A 19,945-nucleotide genomic window follows, 5' to 3' on the forward strand; every position below is an offset into this window, starting at 1 on the left:
GCTCTGTCCTGACATTATGCTTATAGGATAAGAACAGAAAAGACGACACAGCCTTGATGAAATGTCAGCTCTTTTGTAAAGTACACCAACTGCCACAACAAGAAGAGGATGGATGTTTGATCCCACCCGCTGAAGCACAACAAACACAGAGAAAGTCATACAGAATCTGACAATCTGAATCTTGAGACAGCGAGAAAGAGAGCGAGAGGCCGTAGAGAGGATTACGTTTACCTGTGAGGGGCCTGTCAGGTAGATTTAGCAGCAGAGATGATAAGCGAGGGAGGACGTAGGAGGACGAAAGCGGGAATGAATAAGCGTTTCACAGCGCCGTCGGGCAGACAGGAGAACAAGACGCTATTTCTATCACAACATCAGGTTAGCTCAGACGGAGTGGAGTTCGAGTTAAACAGGATGTCATGTTATCAGGGGCTGCTGAAGGGAGTGAGTGAGAGCGAGAGGAGAGAGGAAAGATAGAATGTAGTTATGCATTTGAAACTGACCAGAGCTGCAGAAGTTGGCTTGGAGAACCATGGGAAGAGGTTAGGAGTGATAAGCTAATAACGTTCAGTTTAGCACATAAAAAAGAGAACATTCTCCACTATCAAAAACAAAGAGCAGTTTAAATTATTATGTGTCAAGTTAGTAGTACCCCCAACTAAAAATGTCATAATGTGACGCATCTCCATGCATACTATAAACAGTGGCTGCAATAGGTATTTTTTAGGGGTTTCCCTCGATATCTTCCCCTTACCAGTCATTAATAAACTTTAAAGGCCTCATTAAAGGTAATCTGGAGCTTTGCGGTTTAGATTTTATGTGATGGATTTGGTGGTCAGTAGTGTTCCTGTAAAAATGTATGTACTTGACACAACACAGATTCACACAATTCACACAGATTCACACAACAACTTTTTATAAAATGACATAATAGGCAATTGCAAACTGTAAATTGTGATTGAAAGAAGACGATGTAAACTAAAGCTACTGGCTGATTATTAGAGAAAATCTCAACAACCATTTTTTAATAAGAAATTCTTGTTAGGAATTAAAGCTGCATTTGTTAAGAGGCACTCTCTGCACATGCACTCCCAGTACTATACACTGACCTACAGCATAAACCTTGGGAAAGTCACAAAAAGGTATAGCCAAACGCACTTTCACTACTCGTAAACATTCATCCGCTGGCCGTTATTAGTTGCATGTTACCACAACAGGTTGTTGCCTGGCTGCACTGCAACCCACACTCACAGCTTAAGTGTTTGTTTAAATTATTATTTAAGGAGCACTTCATCACGCTTATAATGTGTATATGTAACGTTATATGCAACAAAACTTGCAAAACTGAACAAATCAGAATGTTAAAAGCTTCCAATGACCAACTGTATTATACTTCTCATCAGAGGGGGGGCTAAAAACAACATCCATTCCAAACGTGTGCAATGGCACATTATGCATTTTGATTCAATTATGCAGTGAAAGGAGCAATAAACAATAGATTACAGGTGTTAAAGTCATACTGAAAGCTGGGGCGATATCGTGCATTTATAAGCATAGGAAGGAATAACAGAAGAAAAGCACTGCACTGGCCAATCGCCATTCGAGAAAAATGTATCACGAGGTACATTGTGGAACTAATGGCTCCATGTGTGAACTTCTATATTTTACATGGTTAATATTGAATTCATAGAAAAAAGTTAACAATTCTGTACTTAATAGCAATAATTTTTTTTAGACTACAATTTTTTTTATAAACTACAAAAAGCTGTTAAAATTTATGGAGATTTTTCTTTCAAATTAATATCCCGCCTCTTATGCAATGTTTTTTATTTATTTAATTTTGATTTACATAATGTTTTCTTGTTTCGATTGGTTGTTTTGTTAAAATCTTTGTCCATAGGAAGGAAGGGGAAGGAGGAATGTATTTCTTTTTATTTGTCTCTCTTTGTTTAATGTGTTTACTGATTATTTTAATGTTGTAAACTTCAAATTATATAAAAAAATCGAACGGCTCTATGTCAGATTGTCCATGACTGCTTTATGAACGCATAAGTATACGGCGGAGCGAAGGGCCGGATTGGGACTCATTTTCAGCCCTGGAGTTTCATGCCTTAGACCGGCCCACTTAAGTTTACGACTGACTATATTAAAATAATGATAATTAAAACCTAAGTCTGCAATAGCGCACTGTTCTCTACAGCCTTGAATTCATTGTCATTCAGTGAAAATACAGTAGCCTAAGTTTTGCTTCACAGTGAAGATTTATTAGAACAGTAAATAGCAGGACAGTATCAGAATCTATTTTCTTTAAGAATTAGTGTTCATAAATATCCAAACATTGAAATAAGGAAAAAAATATAAATTAAAAAAGATTAAAATAAAATGTATTGCACTGTCTAATGACACTATAATTTATTTTAATGAAACGTCTGCTTTACAACTTCAAATATTTTTAAAAAAATATGAGAACATTAGTTAAATAATAAAACTATTGGACTGTTATCTGACTTTTCTTTCACAATGATTTCTAATGATTGTTTCGTCTCTTTTTTCTCTGCATAAGTGTAGCTTCAAGGAAACATGGATAACCTTAAAACATTAATTACCGCCTGAGCAGAGCACTGGTCTCTTCAACTTTATCTATCCCGGATTCATTGTGTAGCCGGTCCCACTCGCCCCGCTCTGCGCGGGCTTCGAACCGACATCGATCCGAATGGGGGACGGGCTCTCTAACAATGAGCTTTCTGTCATCCATTTTTATTTCTGACGTTTTTTATTTTGAGCAACTTGCAGTGCCGCTGTCGGGGGCGGGGCCAGGGAGTCAAAAGATAATCACCTCATCATTAACCAGCGCGCTGCACTCTGAGTGGGGCTGCGAAAAAATATGAAATAAAAAAGAGTGGGGCTGCGGTAAAATAATAAATATAAAGATTAGGGCTGCTGTGAGTGAAGGCAGCCTTGGGAAAGCCACATTTCAACCGTGCCATGACAATACAATGAAAAAAAAAACCGGAATTCTCCCGGTGCTCCCGATTAGCCAATTCGGGGCTGGCGGAGCGTCGGTCTTCCGAACTTTTTAACTGTTTGTTTTACTGCTGTTTAAGTTTTTTATTAAGAACTAAAGGAAAGTAATTTAAGCGAATAACGTTAACATTAGTAAATGTATAGAAAGGAAATGCTAAGCAGGTGTAGCTTTTTAACATCATATAGCAAGCAGGATAAAATAAAATATATAATTTTTTTTCTTGTTTGATTTATATGTAAAACTATTTACCTGCACCTTTACCCTATAATTTTAAGTTGTATTGCATGAATAATTCTAAATCTGACACTTACAATTGAAATTATGACTTTTGTTTTGATACTGAATATTAAAATGAGTTTTATTCAAACTTTAAAAATAAAATTGTACTGTATTGTACCGTCTTACTTAAAAGGAGACTTTTGAACAGGTTTTTTCAGGATTGTGCTAATAAAATAGGTGGGCAATTCCATGAAAATGTCAACCTTACAATGAAAAAATTATTTTTACCAACGGTCTTTAGTATGCTGACAGCACAGATATTAACTTTTGGTGGTTCAAATTCCCATGTGAGATCTCTCTTAAAATTTGTATAGCCTTCGTATTTATTTTTTATAGACAGGTAAGTGCCATTTTTTAGGATCGTCACATCCATAACGCTACATATTCCTCATAAATTGATACATGAAATTAAAATAAAATAAAGTAACTATTTCATGTTCTATATAGAGGAATCCCTTCTCCATTAATTGGGTATTATTGCTTAAGGATTGTGCATTTTATTTCACAGAAATCCTACAAAGTTTGCCGCCTTTTTTTGTCACATCCATAACGCATGATGTTTATTTCCCTTTTAAAAATGGAAAATATGTTCATAGACTGACATATTTTGATGTTTAGACTCTATCAACAAGGGTTTAGTCAAATATAAACGGATGTTCAATATATTCGTAACAAATTAATTCTCTGAGCATTTATATCAAGTACATTACGCAAAATGTCACTTCCATAACGTTGGAATTGCCCAGGTGATGATGGTGATGATCACTATAACTTGTGTTAGGGTTTGTCTCTTTGATTTAGAATAATTGTATTTGTGTGATCATTTCATGTAGCCTACATTTCACTGGAGGATGTAACTAGTTAAAAAAGATCTGAACTATGGTCGTTGACAGTCTGTCATTTACTTAAGCTGACAAATACCCAACATTTAGGTATTTAACTCATTTTATAAATTGTGGTCTTTCAGTGCAACCACAAATATGTACAGTAGCATTTGAACATTTCCGCTTGGAAGAGCAACGGAGTGTGAGCACTCTCGGACGAATGATTATGGAATTATTTGAGCTCTCAAAAGTCAAATCTCACTGTCAAATTTCAAGCATTAGAGCAAAGATGTTTGCTTAATGGATGTTTTTTGGGAGAGTACATGTCAGTCTGTATCTGTGTGTTATGTGCCATTTTAGCTTAAAACAAACCTCAAGACTGGGATGCTCGGGCAGGTCATGTTAATGCTGTCAGCGCTACTTTGGTTTATGTGCATTTTCCTGGAAACCCCGCCTCCCTATCACCACTTAAGGTAGCCCTTCAAATGTCTCCTGTCCTACTGCATTTTCCGCATTTTTTTTTCACAGAGCATATTACAAACAGTATTGTTGTATTATTTGATATCAGGGCCATATATATACAATGCCTTTGAATAAAGAAGAAAAATCAATTATAATAATGTTCAGTAATCTTGTCCTCTTGTCCTAAAATGTCCCTGATATACATTGTACAAAGAGACACATGTCCTAGTTATTTGAGGGTTATTTGAGACAATACTTTTACATCATTTATTATTCTTGGCTAATTTCTAAATATGCCAAAATATTTTCAGAAATGTATTCTTACAAAACACCAATGAACAATCAAATGAAATTTATGAGTTAAAATAAACCCTAATTAAAACATGCAACTACGTATGTGTTCACTGTTAGTCCACATTGATTTAGTAATGTTACTTATCGATGCCTATTCTAAAGCAAAACCTCTTACCTTTATTGTAGAATTGGCATAAGTAATTAGAATTAAGGCCTCACCAGAGACAGACCTGCTCTGTCTTTCGACTAACTGTGTATATATACAGTATATGTATAAAGTACATGTATATATGCCGTATTAGATTATTTCCTCCCAATATAAGACAAAGCAGCTAACCGGCACAACCTTTCCACAACCTCTAAATGACAGTTAAACATCCCATGATATCAGTGTTCCTGGCTCGCTGGTGGGCAAGCTAAGCCAGAGTCACGTTACCAGTCATCCTGGGTCAGGTATTCAATTTAAACTGAAAACCCAACAGACCTAGCCAAATAAATTAGAGCTGCAACAGACAATTGCCAGGCCAACTTTTGTGGGAGGAAAAGGGACTCCTTTATGGCTGATTTTCTGTATCCATACCTGATGTTCACCAGGGACCTATCCGAAATCCAGCCAAAGTGTTAAGGCTATTGTGTTAACTCACAGCTGGAACCCATGGGTTCATCTGTCAACGGGGCCCAGCTACACATGTGTTTGTGTCTGGGACCGGCTGGCGGTTTTCAAAAAACTTAATTCTCATATTCAAGCAGGAGTCATCTTCTGTTGACCCAGCTCTTGATATTACAGTAGTGAAATTTCACTCCTTGATATGGCGCCATGGACCGGTATAGTTTGTGAGAGCTTTAGAGGCGTAGAATATTGGCATAATGCTACATGTCTGAATGATTGAACGTTTTGGTTACAGGTTTTTAATAGTACGTTGGTTGAAGTTTTTTCTCTCAAATGCAAAAGCCTCAGCTTTGACGTCAAAACAGTGCTAAATGAAGCAAGTAACATGCAAATGAAAGTTGTTGTCACTAAATGTGAAAGTTCTGACACTACGTTTCTGGACGCATTTACAGTATGACTAAACACGTTTGTTGAACAAAATCCACTCTGAAAATTTTGTCAGATGATGAGGGATTTGCCAGTCTTTCGGAGAACTAACTGTACACTGGATGTCTTTCCTCAAATTGTTTATCTAGGAATCTAAGTTGGTCCTGGGCACCGTATCAGGGTTGTGTTCTCGGCCTCCTGTTGTTCTTGGATTTTGTTCTGCCAAGATCTTTCTTTATTGCCACGCTTGTCGTTTTCTTTGACTGTAATGGTAGACTGTGTGCACTAAACGTTTGTAAGAAGATTGTATTGAAATCAATAGCACCAGAAAAAAAAGTGTGAATTCACAGTGATGATGAACTATTTACAAGTGCCAACTTAACACTGTTATGAGTAAATATGAATGTGGAGGATGTACGTACATAGTTTTCTTTGAATACACAGAAAAGTGTGAGGAAAGTGTGTAGCGTAGAGTTAGCCAAATTAGTTTTAAACAGTTCTGAAAGGATAGTTCATACCAAAAAAAGAAACTTGAATCTCTCACGAGCTATTCCGAGAAATGTCTCAGTCGTTTTATGTCCATACAATGGAAGTCAATGGGGGCCAGTGTTGTTTGGTTGCCAACGTTCTTCAAAATAAAAATGGTTGTGTTTTGCAGAAGAGTGTATAAATGAAGAATTTACTATTACTATACTATTAAACTATTACTTAAAAGCATTTCGGCATATAAGATCAATTACACAAATAAGAGATTACACAAAAGACACAGACAGATGAGATTTTGCATATGCTTTGTACTCCTTTGAACCTACCTTTGACTTTTCTGACATGGAAACATTACTGTCAGCATTCTTCTTGAAAAAGGGAAGTGGTTTATAAATTAAAACATAACAGTTTGCCCAGAACATTGTCAAGAAAATGTCACAATGGCATGACAACATGTCATATTTTTAGTTCTCAAAATAATCGCCATCCTCGTACAGATTTGTTTGTTTGATTGAAACGACAACCTCTTTAAAAGGGCAAACACATCTTTCTGCCGTAGCATTATTTCAAATGTTTGGTTTAATTGATGCTGAATTTGTTGTAGGCGTCTTTCATTTCTCCCAAAGAAGAAGTAAAATGGAAGTCTTTAGATTTCGATATGCTGGCACAGTGGTGTGGGTGTAGAATAGGGGTGTTGGGAAAAGCAGCTTGTTGAACGGTTATGGTTTTTGTTGGCGGTGGGGATCAAAAAAGAAGTCTGGTGGGTCGGCTTGAAGGTGCCAGGTTGCTGGGACAACAAATCAAAGATGAAGCGTCTGGTATGTCTGACTGGGTACTCATCACTCACGGCCGGAGCCTTTAGCGAGAGGAAACCGAGCCTTGCTTGAGTACACAGCTCCCTAACCTCCCACCGTAGTCTCTTGTTATAACAGATAATGTTGACAGAGCGTTCAGCCACAGTTTGGAAACACTACACCATCTATCTGCAGAAAAGGTAGAGGCTTTCAGTTATGACCAAATGTGTTTAGCTTGGGACAGAGCCCTGGGGTGGCAGGTTTCATGGTCGATGCGTTAAAGTAGAAAAAAAGCTCTCATATGAGAGACACTGTCACCACTGGTGGCTAATGTAGTTATACACGGCACGCACACCCATGGTGAAGAATCACAGTTTTGATTCAGTGAATCGGGACAGGAAGTACTTTGAAGGCATAGAGGATATTCCAGGATTTATTTATACGGGTAGGAATTGTTTTGATAGGGAAGGTAGAAACCACAAACCTGTTTGAATAGGTAAGCCATGAATGCATAATAATGGCCAATATTACAAATCCAATGCAGCACTATTGAGGTCAAAACACGTTTCCATAATCTACAAGGTAAATAATGTGTTTACACAACACCGTTCCTTTCTTGTCTGTTACATTTCCTGTCTAAAAACACAAAGATGGAATGTGAAACCACCCCCTGATTTACAACGATGAAACACATCAAAAAGAAAACACTGACAGTAATAGTCGACCCATTTCCCTTCACTCAGAGAAAGCATATTTTAAGTAACAATTATGGCTATGAAAACTCTACATGGAGGGAGGCGCCTTGACTGCACGCCAGGAGTGTCTTTTGTGTCTGGAAAGTCCACATCAGCCCAGGAGCCCGGGTGAACAGTCACCGAGTGGTCGGAAAGGGAAACTATTACTGTTGTTTTCTTTTGTGAGATGAAAGTAACAAAGAGGAAGCAGTTATCATAAATTCTTTGTTTCATAGGTGTTTCTCCAGCATGTCAAATCAAAGGATCCTTTTAATCTTGCCAGCAGGAACTTTCATCCCTGTTTGAGATACATGTCGTGGAAGAGTGAAAAACAATCAATAATATCAAGAGAGGGAAAATAGGGAGTGCCTGATTAAACACGACCGGAAATAATAACTCAGTGTAATAAAACACACATGCCCGCGAACAACGTTGGTCGCGAAATGCTGGTCCCGTCGTTGGCATTTTTTCATTTTGGGCGTCAAAAGCAGGTCGTGGGAAATGAACGCGCTAAACAAAATGTGGGTGTGTCGCCACTGTATGCCATTATTACGGCAGAAGGGACAAACTGGCTTGGTTTACCAGTCGGCTTTTCTTGCCAGTCAGACAAATAAGTTAAATTAGAGCAACATACACAATGAATGTGTTTACGGGACTAATCGGTGCACGGAGGTCACGCAGAAATGCTAGACGTTGGCATTTAAAGGTATAAACACTCGTGTGGTTAACATCTGCTACATTCTGTGTAACCCTATAAACCTTTAAAATGATATCAACAGAGGTTAAACATTCTCATCCTCTTGCTTGTCCAAAACAGCATCTTTCTTTCAATCAAATGTGTTCAAACATTTTGTTCCAGATCATAAGCATGTGGCTCACAGGCTATTGTGTCTTTAATAATAGTGTGTTAACATCATACACGTCATTAGTTTGCAGTTTTGTTTCTTGTTCATGCGATTAAAATCCCATTAACTTAAGAATGTGCTGTTGGACCGAATGCTACAAAGGAATCTCCAAATGCAGGACAGGTGCTCCAACAGGGAATTTCCAAGGCAAAGCACTGAAATTAGATAATAAACTACTGAAATGAGAAGACAAACAAACTAACAAACATCCTGTTGTATGTATGTGTAGACAAGGGATTCGTTGTGTAGAGTATAAAGAGGTTTTACTATATCCTAAATGGCCTTCATGGTCAACCCTAAAGCATACATACATATCATAGATTCATTTCATGTAGAATGGTGGAACGTTTTTTAAATGTGGTGCTCTTCCTGTCTGTGTATACCTCTTATGTACAGGTGTGAGCAGGACAATCTTTTAAGTGTAGATGTTTTGCCTCAATGTAATGCTGGCTTTGAAATAGAGATAGAACATATATACTGTACGGTGAACTTATTTTCATCCATTGCGTATAACTTTTACATGTACGCATTTGCAGACGTTTTATCCAAAGCGACTTACATTGCATTATACTTTTTTTTCCTAAGTATGTCCATTCTCCTGGGATCGAACCCGTGACCTTAGCATTGCTAGTGCCATGCTCTAACCACTGAGCTACAGGAATGCGTATAAAATAAATAACACCCGCTGTTGCAATATTGTGTAATATGTACGCCAAAGTTCAATTGTGCGTGCATATGAAACTGCAATTTTAACGTGCTTGCATATTAAACTGCAATTTTTCCTATTAACCTAACCCAAACACTAAACCTAAAGGTATTATTTTAATTATGTTCTCATTTCAAAATGGCTGCTCTCCACCGAGGTGCACGCAAACATTGGCGTATATATTACATGATAATGCAAAGTGTTATTTATACACAGATCGATGAGAACGGGTAGACTGGGGTCAGTATTGGGTTCCTTACTCTTCACCGGGTGAACTACTAAGATCTAAACCTCAATTATCATTTTATGCTGATGAAACACAGATTTATGTTCCTTCAAGACCAGGAGCCTCATTTATAAAACGTGCGTATGCACATATTTGAACGTAAAGCGTGCATAGGCAAACATCTATGGCAACGCAACGTTCATAACAGTCTGTGACATTGAAAAGTGCTTAGTGCCAGGGTCTTTTGCTTGCAGGTTTTTTGGAAATATAAGTCATTCTTGCCGCTTGTATAGGATTTGGATGTTGACAGTTGCTCTTTCGTATATCAAGGACATTATTTAGAGATCATTAAAAGGCGGAAATCTGAAACCGGGTGATGGTTATTCCTCATATTCCTCATATGCTCCTAAGGCCTGGAACTCTCTCCCAGCTGAGATCAGGGAGGCACATTCACTAGCACCTTTTAAATCTGTTTTTAAAATGTTTATTTTAGGATTGCTTGTACTTGATTGGATGTTTTACCTGATGTGATGTCTGCTGTAAAGCGCTTTGAAAAAGCAACTTTTAATGGCGCTATATAAAATAAATGCATATATACAATTGTGTACCTTTAGGGTTCCTTTTTAGCATACTTTTAGGGTAGGATTGGCCCTTACGTTTGTTCCACGTTTGGGTAACCTGATCAAAAAATATGTGGTCAAAGGGATATTGCACCAGCGTTGACCACACAGAAACTGACGACATCAGGTTATTTTTCTCCAGGTGTGGTTTGCCAAAAGAGGAAATACAATGGTTAATGGTTGCATTCAACGCCTAACCAGAATACAGTTAACACAGAATAAATTCATAAACCAATTGCAACATGTAAAAAGTAATGTAAATTAATATAAAACGTAAAACTATAAAATAACAGTGATTAAAAAGTCATTGAAATGAATGTAGTCATTGTGTACCCTGGAAATTTCCAAGCCATGGTTTTGTTCCACTGGTTGTTCTTCTGTCATGTCAGGACATTGATGTAATGTACCTCGGGGAGTTGCTTCCAAGCAAGCATGTATGTAAACTATAGTTTGTCCTTTTGTTGAATCCAGTCTTTGTGGTCGTGTGAATTAAAAATGTTTGCCTGATTTGTTTATAATTTCGGCATGGTTGTCATTTTGTGTGCAGTGTGAAGTAATTTAGTATTTTTTTGTTGGCCAGGTCTGTCTTTGTCTTCATATCGGAGGTTATGCAATATGAAAATATGCTAAAAATATATTTTAAATGTTTTTGCATGGATTAATAGAATTGAGAAGCTAAACCTTATCTTAGGGTTGCGCCGTGTACCGGTGCTACAGTAGCATTGCGATGCTAAGGCTTCTAAACACTGGCGATGCCACTTTATAACAGTAGTATCGTAGTAAGTACCAATGCATGTACACATTACCAATCATTTGAGGACTTACATCGTCAGCCCTTTTGCGGTGTTTCTCTCCAAAATGAATCCATGTTTTGAATGGCTTCATTCTTGAATAAATCAGTTATGGTTCCGTAAGAAATTGTCCGTTTTAATATCACATTTAAAAGCAAACCTAACAATCCCCTTCATAAACATGAAATGTGTCGCATATTTGAATTAGGTTGGACTTGAAAAATGTTCTAGTAGACCTTTGTACAATACTAGTGAAAAGTATACTACATTATCTGCTAAATGTAATCCAATTGCTAGTTAAAAATAAACCGGCATATAAACGGCATAGTACCGTATATGTTTATGGTATTGTGATTCGTGACAACCTTAAAGTATATTCATCTATACAGTTAGTTAGGGCCATTGTACGGGCAGGTTATAAGGTAAGGAACGTTGTTCAAATGTCACGAACAGGCAATTTGATTTATTCATTTGTAAATATAATGCCATATATGTCATTAAAATATATATTTATATTTAATTTGTCAAAAAACACCTGTCAAAATTATTTTTGAGAGGTTGTTATCTGGGAATAACAAACCTGCAAATGTTGCGACTAGCCAATCAGAATCAAGCATTCCAACGAGCAGTGTAATAATGCTAAATAAATCTACCTTAAGAAATATTCACTGGATTTGAAGTGTGATGACTATTATTTTACCATATACAATTTTTTGATTTCCTTCCTAACGGACCTGAGCATCAACTGTACACATGCAAACACTTTCTAACTCATATACCAAAAACACTGCCTGGAGCCATGATTCCAGGAACTGTGACTGAGGTGTCAACAATATATTTGAACTCCTCACTGCTATACTACATACGTTACTGTGTTTCTGTTCTACACTTCGGTCACACCTTCCTTCACAAGCTATTCAGACCTCATCCAGCTCTTCTGCCATTCAGCCACACAACAAGGTTTAAAACCCATTAAGGTAATTCCTGTCGACCCGTCTAATGAGTCATGAAGATGCTGTATCAGATTTTATTAGAGAGTTTGATTCTGATGGCCTGCTTTAACAACTAAGCCAGTCCCATTTAAACAATGTTGGGGTTGTGGCATGGCCTCATTGATCCTTGATGAGGATGTTAGTGGTCTAAAAGGACATCAGGTGGATGCTAGTGAGTTACAGAAACAGTAAGATGTTATCTACCTGAGATTGCATGTGTGGACTGTTTGTCCTTTTGAGAAGAACATATTAATAATTTATTACAGAGTTTGGTCAGTAAAATATTAAGAGCTAGCCTCAGTTTTCCCACCACTGGCAGGTGTGGCAAAAAAATAGTTTGGATCCTGCTTATGCCACTTTAGTAAGTGCAAGATCTGAACTTCTGTATTTATATATTGAATATATAAGAATTTACAAGTTTTGTAATATGTGTATTTGTAAATATTTGTAGCTAAAAAATATATATAAATACAAAACTATGAAATTCTCTATATGAATCACATACAGTAATGTAATAGTATTAATACTTTAATAAAACAAATAAAAAGAATAAAAAATGGTGTACATTCTGCAGATATATAATTGTGTACAGATTTTTTAAATAGTTTAAAACAAATTTACTGGACTCACAGGCCTATTTTTAACTGAAAATAAACTAACCGATTGAAGAAATACACAACAGTATTGTACATCAAACATGCTTTATTCCACTTAAAATGATAACCATTCAAAATGCTTTTTTGGTGACGTTTCCGAATGTCAGAGGCATGTAAAAATCAATGTGACATTTTTGGTGCACTCAAAAAAAAAATAGCCTCCAGTCCCATCAAGTGATTTGGGAAGCTCACACAAAGACACATGTGTTTTGGTAGCCCATTACAGCTCTGATCACACTGAAATGCCCTTTTTTCATCTGACACACACACACAGAAAGTCAATCTTCAATATAACAGATGACTCCACTGAAATGTTCCTCTGAATAGAGATGCTTGTGTGCTATCAGAATCTGGAACTGTGACAAGGGCTGTTTCTCCATCCTTTACACAGATTCTAAACCCTCGCTCGCTTCATGGTGCATTTCCCTGGAAAAGAGCTATTTTTTCTGTCTGTCTTCATTTCTTTGTGAGTTGCACGGAAAAGTTTACAGCATTGTGAAACAAACATCTCTAAGAATTTTGTAGGTTGTATCTGTAAAGGTCGAAGCTCACTCCAGAGACTCACTGTTAACCCGCTGGTAAGATCTTAATTTGTACACTGAAGGCCAGTGAGGAATACAATTTGTTGACAATCATTATACGCACTATTGACATCTGTATCTGGCCTCTTTTTAATGGGCAATCTCAGACTCAAATCATTGATCATAATAATAATAATTAATAAACTAGTAGCAGAGGTTAAACTGTCAAGGGATGATAATATAAATAGTCCCGTGTGAGCTTTTTACTAGCTTTATATACCTTTTGAATCTTTGTGAAGTGGATGAGACACTGATTCTGTTTATCCTCAGCTATTGTTTATGGAAAGCACATGTTTTGTTATTTACTTCACACTGCCTTTTCATCCAGTGAAGAGGTCGACCCCTGGGAAATCATTTTGCAACAATCAAAATACAAAACACAAGCTGCACGAGCCAGTTATCTGCATTGAGTCATGCCGAAGGAAGCATTTAAACCGTTGTTTCAAAAGTTGTTTTACTGCCGTTTAAAAAGACAATCTGGATAGTACAGATCACAAAATCACTCCACACACTTTTGTTGTCACTTCAACAAAAAATGATACGTTTTATTGTTTAGGGATGCTTATGTTCACATACTGTACTTACGCAAGACATTCAGCTGTTGGCTTAAACGTAAAACTTCCCATTAAAACATGATTACATTGAGCATACACATATTTATAAGTAATTTACAAGCATTAACACCAGCTTTTTCCTTTACAGCAGTATGGCAAGGAGCCCAATATGAGCTGTGTCTGAGGTCATGCGTGTACAAGGGTGATGAAAGAGAGCAAGCAAGGGAAGGTGAAGGAAATTTGCTGACTTGAACTGTAGCAAAGGTGACCAAGTCTACAAATGCACTGACAGCTTTATGAGCTGCTGGCTTAGGAAGAAAATGTTGGAACACGAGGCTCTGGCAGAGGTCCCAGATGTACACAGGTACTAACCAAAACAAGCTGCCATCATATTAGATCACCTCAGACCCGTCGATGAGCGACTGAGATGTTATACATACTTGACCTACCACTTTTTCAGAGCGTTGGCAAGGAAACTGATGAAAAAACGGAAGCATGTGAGGCACTTGTACTTGGGAATTTAAATGTGTTTAAAGGGATAAATAACAGTTTTTGTCATCATTTACTTTCTTGTCATTTTAAACCTGTATGACTTTCTATCTTCCACAGAACACAAAAGAAGCTTTGTTGAAGAATGTTGGTAACCAAACAACGGCGGTACTCATTGACTTCTATTGTATCGACACAAAACCAATGCAAGTCAATGGGTACTGCCATTTGGTTGCTTCTTCATTCAAAATATCTTCTTTTTTGTTCTGCAGGAGAAAAGTTAGAAATAACAAAAGGGTGAGGAAATTATGACTTTCATTCTTGGGTGAACTATCCCTTTAATGCATTAACCAGACTAGTTTTTTTAGTCAAAATGATGACACTTCCTTAGATGGTTACCCACCTTTTTTCTGCATGTGGGTAAAGAAAAACCATATAGACATGTAAAATCTCTTATTATAAATGTTATTTGCATATTTGGCTTACACCCGACCTCAGGACAACGATAAAGTGGGCTACTGTCTTCTCTAGATCTGGTAGGCTACTAGACACTATATTGGATAACTGTTCTTACATATATAAAGAGAAAGCACAAATAACGCAAATCTTTGAACTCTGAAACCATATATTTACACGTAAGATTCACCAAAGAAAGTGTAAATGGTAACAACACAAAGACAGACCCAATATTATCGCAATCGTTTTTCTGGTCATTTCTGAATGCTTGTGAAAGAACGCAATCCTTTTTTGTGTCCGAAACATCATGTGCAAATGTAATGCAACATTTTTCAAACCCAAACATTTCTGTTGTGCTTCCAAAATAAGCTCATTTAAACGTCTGGGATGGTATAGTCACTTTTATTCCAACTAAAGTGTAAATGCTATGTTTACACTTGACCGCCACAACTCATTAGGCTGCCTCTGACTAAATACTGCGTCACCCTCTTACTCTCAGTTTGTTTTCTCTGTCATTCACCATATATTTGCACTCACTCAGCCTGTGGGTTCGGCCCCTGGCAGCGGCGCAAACTGGTTACGCTGTAACCGCACCCCTCGTCTGTTCTATCCTCCCGATGCTCCTCTCAGCCATGTGGTGTGAGGTAACACGACTGACCACAACTGTGAGCAATTCCACCTTCAGCTCATGGAAACCTGGGAAGAGGGATAGACCTTCAATTATAACAGTCATCTTCCAGAAGAAAAATACATTTCTCACTGTTTGTGGTTGAGGTATGGCAGCAAGGAGTTCAATGATGAGGTGGAACGACTGGCGAAATTAAATAATGTCTGATGACCTCCATTATTGAGATTCATTAAAGAAGCATCAGTTTTGTGTAACCCACTTTTAAAACCCCTGACAAATGCTGACGCCATCAGTAGCTTTAGCTGAACTAATGTGAAATAGCTGATGTGCTACAGTCAATATGTTACTTTAGTAAGAGAGAGAGGCTGGTCTTTTGCACACACTGCAGACTGTGAAACAGGCTCCGGTTCAAACCGTCGTGAGCTGTCTACCACACAGTGACGGTTGGTGCACAACCATCAGATTTACACAAAGTAAAGGTATACTGTAATTGTTAAGCACTATGTTTGTTGAGACTTTAAAATTCGAACCCTGTCACTATATATATAATTGTATCAATTATCAGCAAATAATTTAAGTCGATGCAAAACACCACTCATCACTGATCTTTGTTCCATTGATATTAATGGCACAGCCATAGACTCTCAATGAAGCATAGGGAAACAGGTTCATGCTCATGTAAATCAGTGTTTCTTTTTACAATGGTATACCACTCCAAACAATAAGCACCCTCCTATGTCCCCTTTGTCTGGACTCACATGTACAAAGTATACTATTTTAATATAGCATATGTTGTACAATGTTTTACACTACCTTTCAAAAATACAGGGTCCCTTAACTAAAATGTTTTTCATGATCTTTAAACCCTCTAGATCTGAAGACATTTCTAAATGTTTAAAATGAGTTGAGTGGAAAAAAGTATTATTTTCACCATATTAATTTTTAATGCAAATGTTTATTTTCAATTCATTTTGGATTAATGTTGGGAAAACAATTGCGTTATTCCATAGTGTGTTTGCTATTATAATAAATCGTGAAAAATGTAGGATTAAGTAAGCGACCCAAAACTTCAAAGGTAATAAAAGTACTCAAGAGAAGTGGCAAATCAAAGTGAACACCTCTGCTTGCTCTCTTAAGAGAACTGGCAATGCAGACAATTGCACATTCATTAAATAAGAAGTGCAATAGTTGCAAATGTTTTTAAACTTTCACTTGTTAAAAATGATATTTAATGTTTAATATAGATTTATGAAGTGTGAATGATGAATGATGAATGAGAAGTTATTATGTGGAGGACTATTTGTGTGGTCCACTTGAATGCCTGTTAATAGAGTTGCTGACAACAGTATGTAAAATATTATTAAGTTATTTGTGGAGTTATATATATATATATATATATATATATATATATATATATATATAGATATGGATGCTGCCTTTTAAGGTAGTGCCTTCAAGACACTGTCACAAGGTTTTAACCTAGGTTCCTGTTTTCGCTAGCATGAAGAAGAGTTACATATAAAACAATTTTAAACATATAATTTGTCAAATATATCAGCATTGCTTTTTAAATGTGTCACTCAATGTTGCAGCTTTTTAAATATCCAAACAGGAGTCGCAAATGTAAAGACGTGTGGTCAATATTTCTCTGTTTGTTTCTATGGTAACAAAAAGAAAAAGGAACTCGGTTTAAGAATGTAGGTGATGTCTTCCTTCCCTTTTTTGTATTATAATTTCTCACTCTGTATACATGTAGCTCCTTCGTATGTGAGATAAATGCTAACAATTAAAATACTGCAATCTTTTCTGAAAACAAAGTTTAGTTGTGCGTCTTCAGTTCAGTGGTGATTTTAGCGTGACTCGAAAAGATCAATTTTCAAATAAAGCCTGTGGTATTTAAGTAGCGTCAAACATTTGAAAGCCTTTGATTTTAGTCAAAGTATTTACAAACAAGAATACCAGTTTAAAAAGCAGGCTGAGCACCGAGGTTTAGACTTTTCATGTTGTGAACCTCTTCCTGAGTTTGTTTAATATCTTGAAACCCCCAGATACCATTGAGGGAGCCAAGACTGTGTTTAAAATGTATTTAGCTGTTTTCAAAAGGGTTTGATTCAATCACATGTGAAGCAGTCTGTGAGCATTTTAATACAGTACAGATATTTCTTAGTTAACTCAAGAGCTGTAAAACACATTGAAGAAAAAAGATCGGAAACAAATTAAAAAGTCAAATGTTATGATTTTAAAATGCACAATAAGTTACACAAATACTAAATGAGGAGAAATATGACTACATTAGCCCTCAAGCAGCAATTTAGTGGAACTGGCTTAAATGTTGTTTTAAACGGATTTCACAAGTTTTTAAGATTTTTATAAATTCCAAAAACATAAATCCATACTTTTAATAATAATAGTTATAAATAATAACTTATTTAGAGTTAGATTTATTCGGAACATAATCATAGATTTAAAGTTGTGACAGAGCTTCAAAGACCAGCACACTCACGTCAGACGCCAAAGATTAAAAATACAGATGAAACGTCTTTGTGCTTTTCTGTACAAAATAATTGTGAGGCCACACCCCCTATGTTTGTATCAATTCATACCAGTTCACTTTTTGACTCCTTGCAACATTGCAGACATTTATGAGCATGATATATATAAATATGCCCATTGTTCATTACTGTAACAGAAGTTAAGGCATTTAATGCTAATAGTGAGTCTGGGGTCCATTTTAGGAATGTTTACGGTATTAAATGGCCTTTTCATCAGAAGGTCGATCCGACAGGCGTGTTGTTCAGTAGTACACAGGAAGAGACATCTACACGGACCCACACACACGCACACATATTTTCCACAAGACTGGGGGCATCTCTTCATCACAGGAATTCTTGGGGAATTTCTGTTCTACCTCGCAGGCAAATGAAATTAGTGGGGATTGTGGCGACAAAGTGGCCATTGTGGAAATCATACAATGTGCTTTTTCATCCTTCCTGCACCGCTTGGGGTGGAAAGTCCTGTCTTGAAGGCTGGTCCGCTGGCCTGCAGGGGTGCTGTTATCCTCCCCCCTGCCCCAGTCACGGTGGGACCCTGGCAAAAAAGGAATGTTTAACAAGGGAAGAGGTGTTTGTTGAGCACTTGGTTGACATGAGAAAATGCCCTTGCGGTCACCTGACGCACACGCTCATTTGCAACCTGTACCAGTGGCAAACAATAGCTGGTTGTTATTTTGCAGATCTGATATCATAATTATTCCATCTTCATATTTTGACATCTGTTTACATCAAGAAAATGTATACATTTATATATTTTTACATAAAGATAATAAGAGTAATTGTATTGATGTCGTGTACACACATACACAGAAGAGTAATTTGGAAGTGGAGTGGAAAAAGTAATTTTCTACTAGTGGACATAAATAGTTCTAAAACCCGAATTGATTTAATACATTGTTAAGTCATTGCATTGTTAAGTCTATTTATTAAATGAATTGTTACGGCTCTTAATTGGATGATGTTTGACAACCACAAGCACGCAATCTATTACATTAAGCTTATTGACATTGAATTTAACTTTATTTTAATTGTCTAAGATCTGGATTTACAGAAAATACCCATATGTTGATAGCCAACTTGCATCAAACTGTTGAGCTACGTCTTAAAATAGCAGCCAGCTGTGATGTCATGGTTGGCTTTGTCAGAAGCCTGCAGCTCAGTAACTTATTATCAATAAATATTCTGTAAGTGCCCTAGTTAAAGTGTATGTACTACTTCATAAAATGTGCCATTAAATTTGATTTGCAAGTAAATTAGCCTGATATTATTCACATTCAAACTCTAAACTGTGTTCAAAACTCAAGATTAAGCTGATTTTTTTAGTAAGGGAGCAAGTCAGGAGGACTGTACCTGAGGGTGAAGAAGAGCACAGAGGAGGTACATTTTGATATTCAGGGTTACAAGTTTTCCACAGCATCACAATGAACTTTTTGATAATTTTACTATTTGGCTTGAAAGGAAAATCAAAAGTGGAAAGACATCATGATTGTTCAACATTCAATGCTATTCTGCGCTTTAGATATTTACCAGCTGGGTAGTATTTATGCATATGGACCCTGGAATGCCTGTTTTTTGTATTTATTGAACACAGAGAACTTAACATTTCAAGCTTGGCAACATGCGGGTAGATGATATCTCATTGTTGGGACGGTATTCTAAAAATATGAGATGATCTGTTCGCTATTAAGGAGGTCTTTGTGGATGGCAGTTGGTCATACATTCCTCTGCACAATTACACATTGCCCCCTGTTCTGGGAACAGAGGTAGCATTATAACTGTAGCACACCAATGCATTTGGGGTTTTGAACTGACAAAATAAAATGAAACGCTAACTCAAAACATGCACGGGTAGCTCATA

This window comes from Barbatula barbatula, assembly GCF_947034865.1.
Source record: "Barbatula barbatula genome assembly, chromosome: 9".
Lineage (NCBI taxonomy): Eukaryota > Metazoa > Chordata > Actinopteri > Cypriniformes > Nemacheilidae > Barbatula > Barbatula barbatula.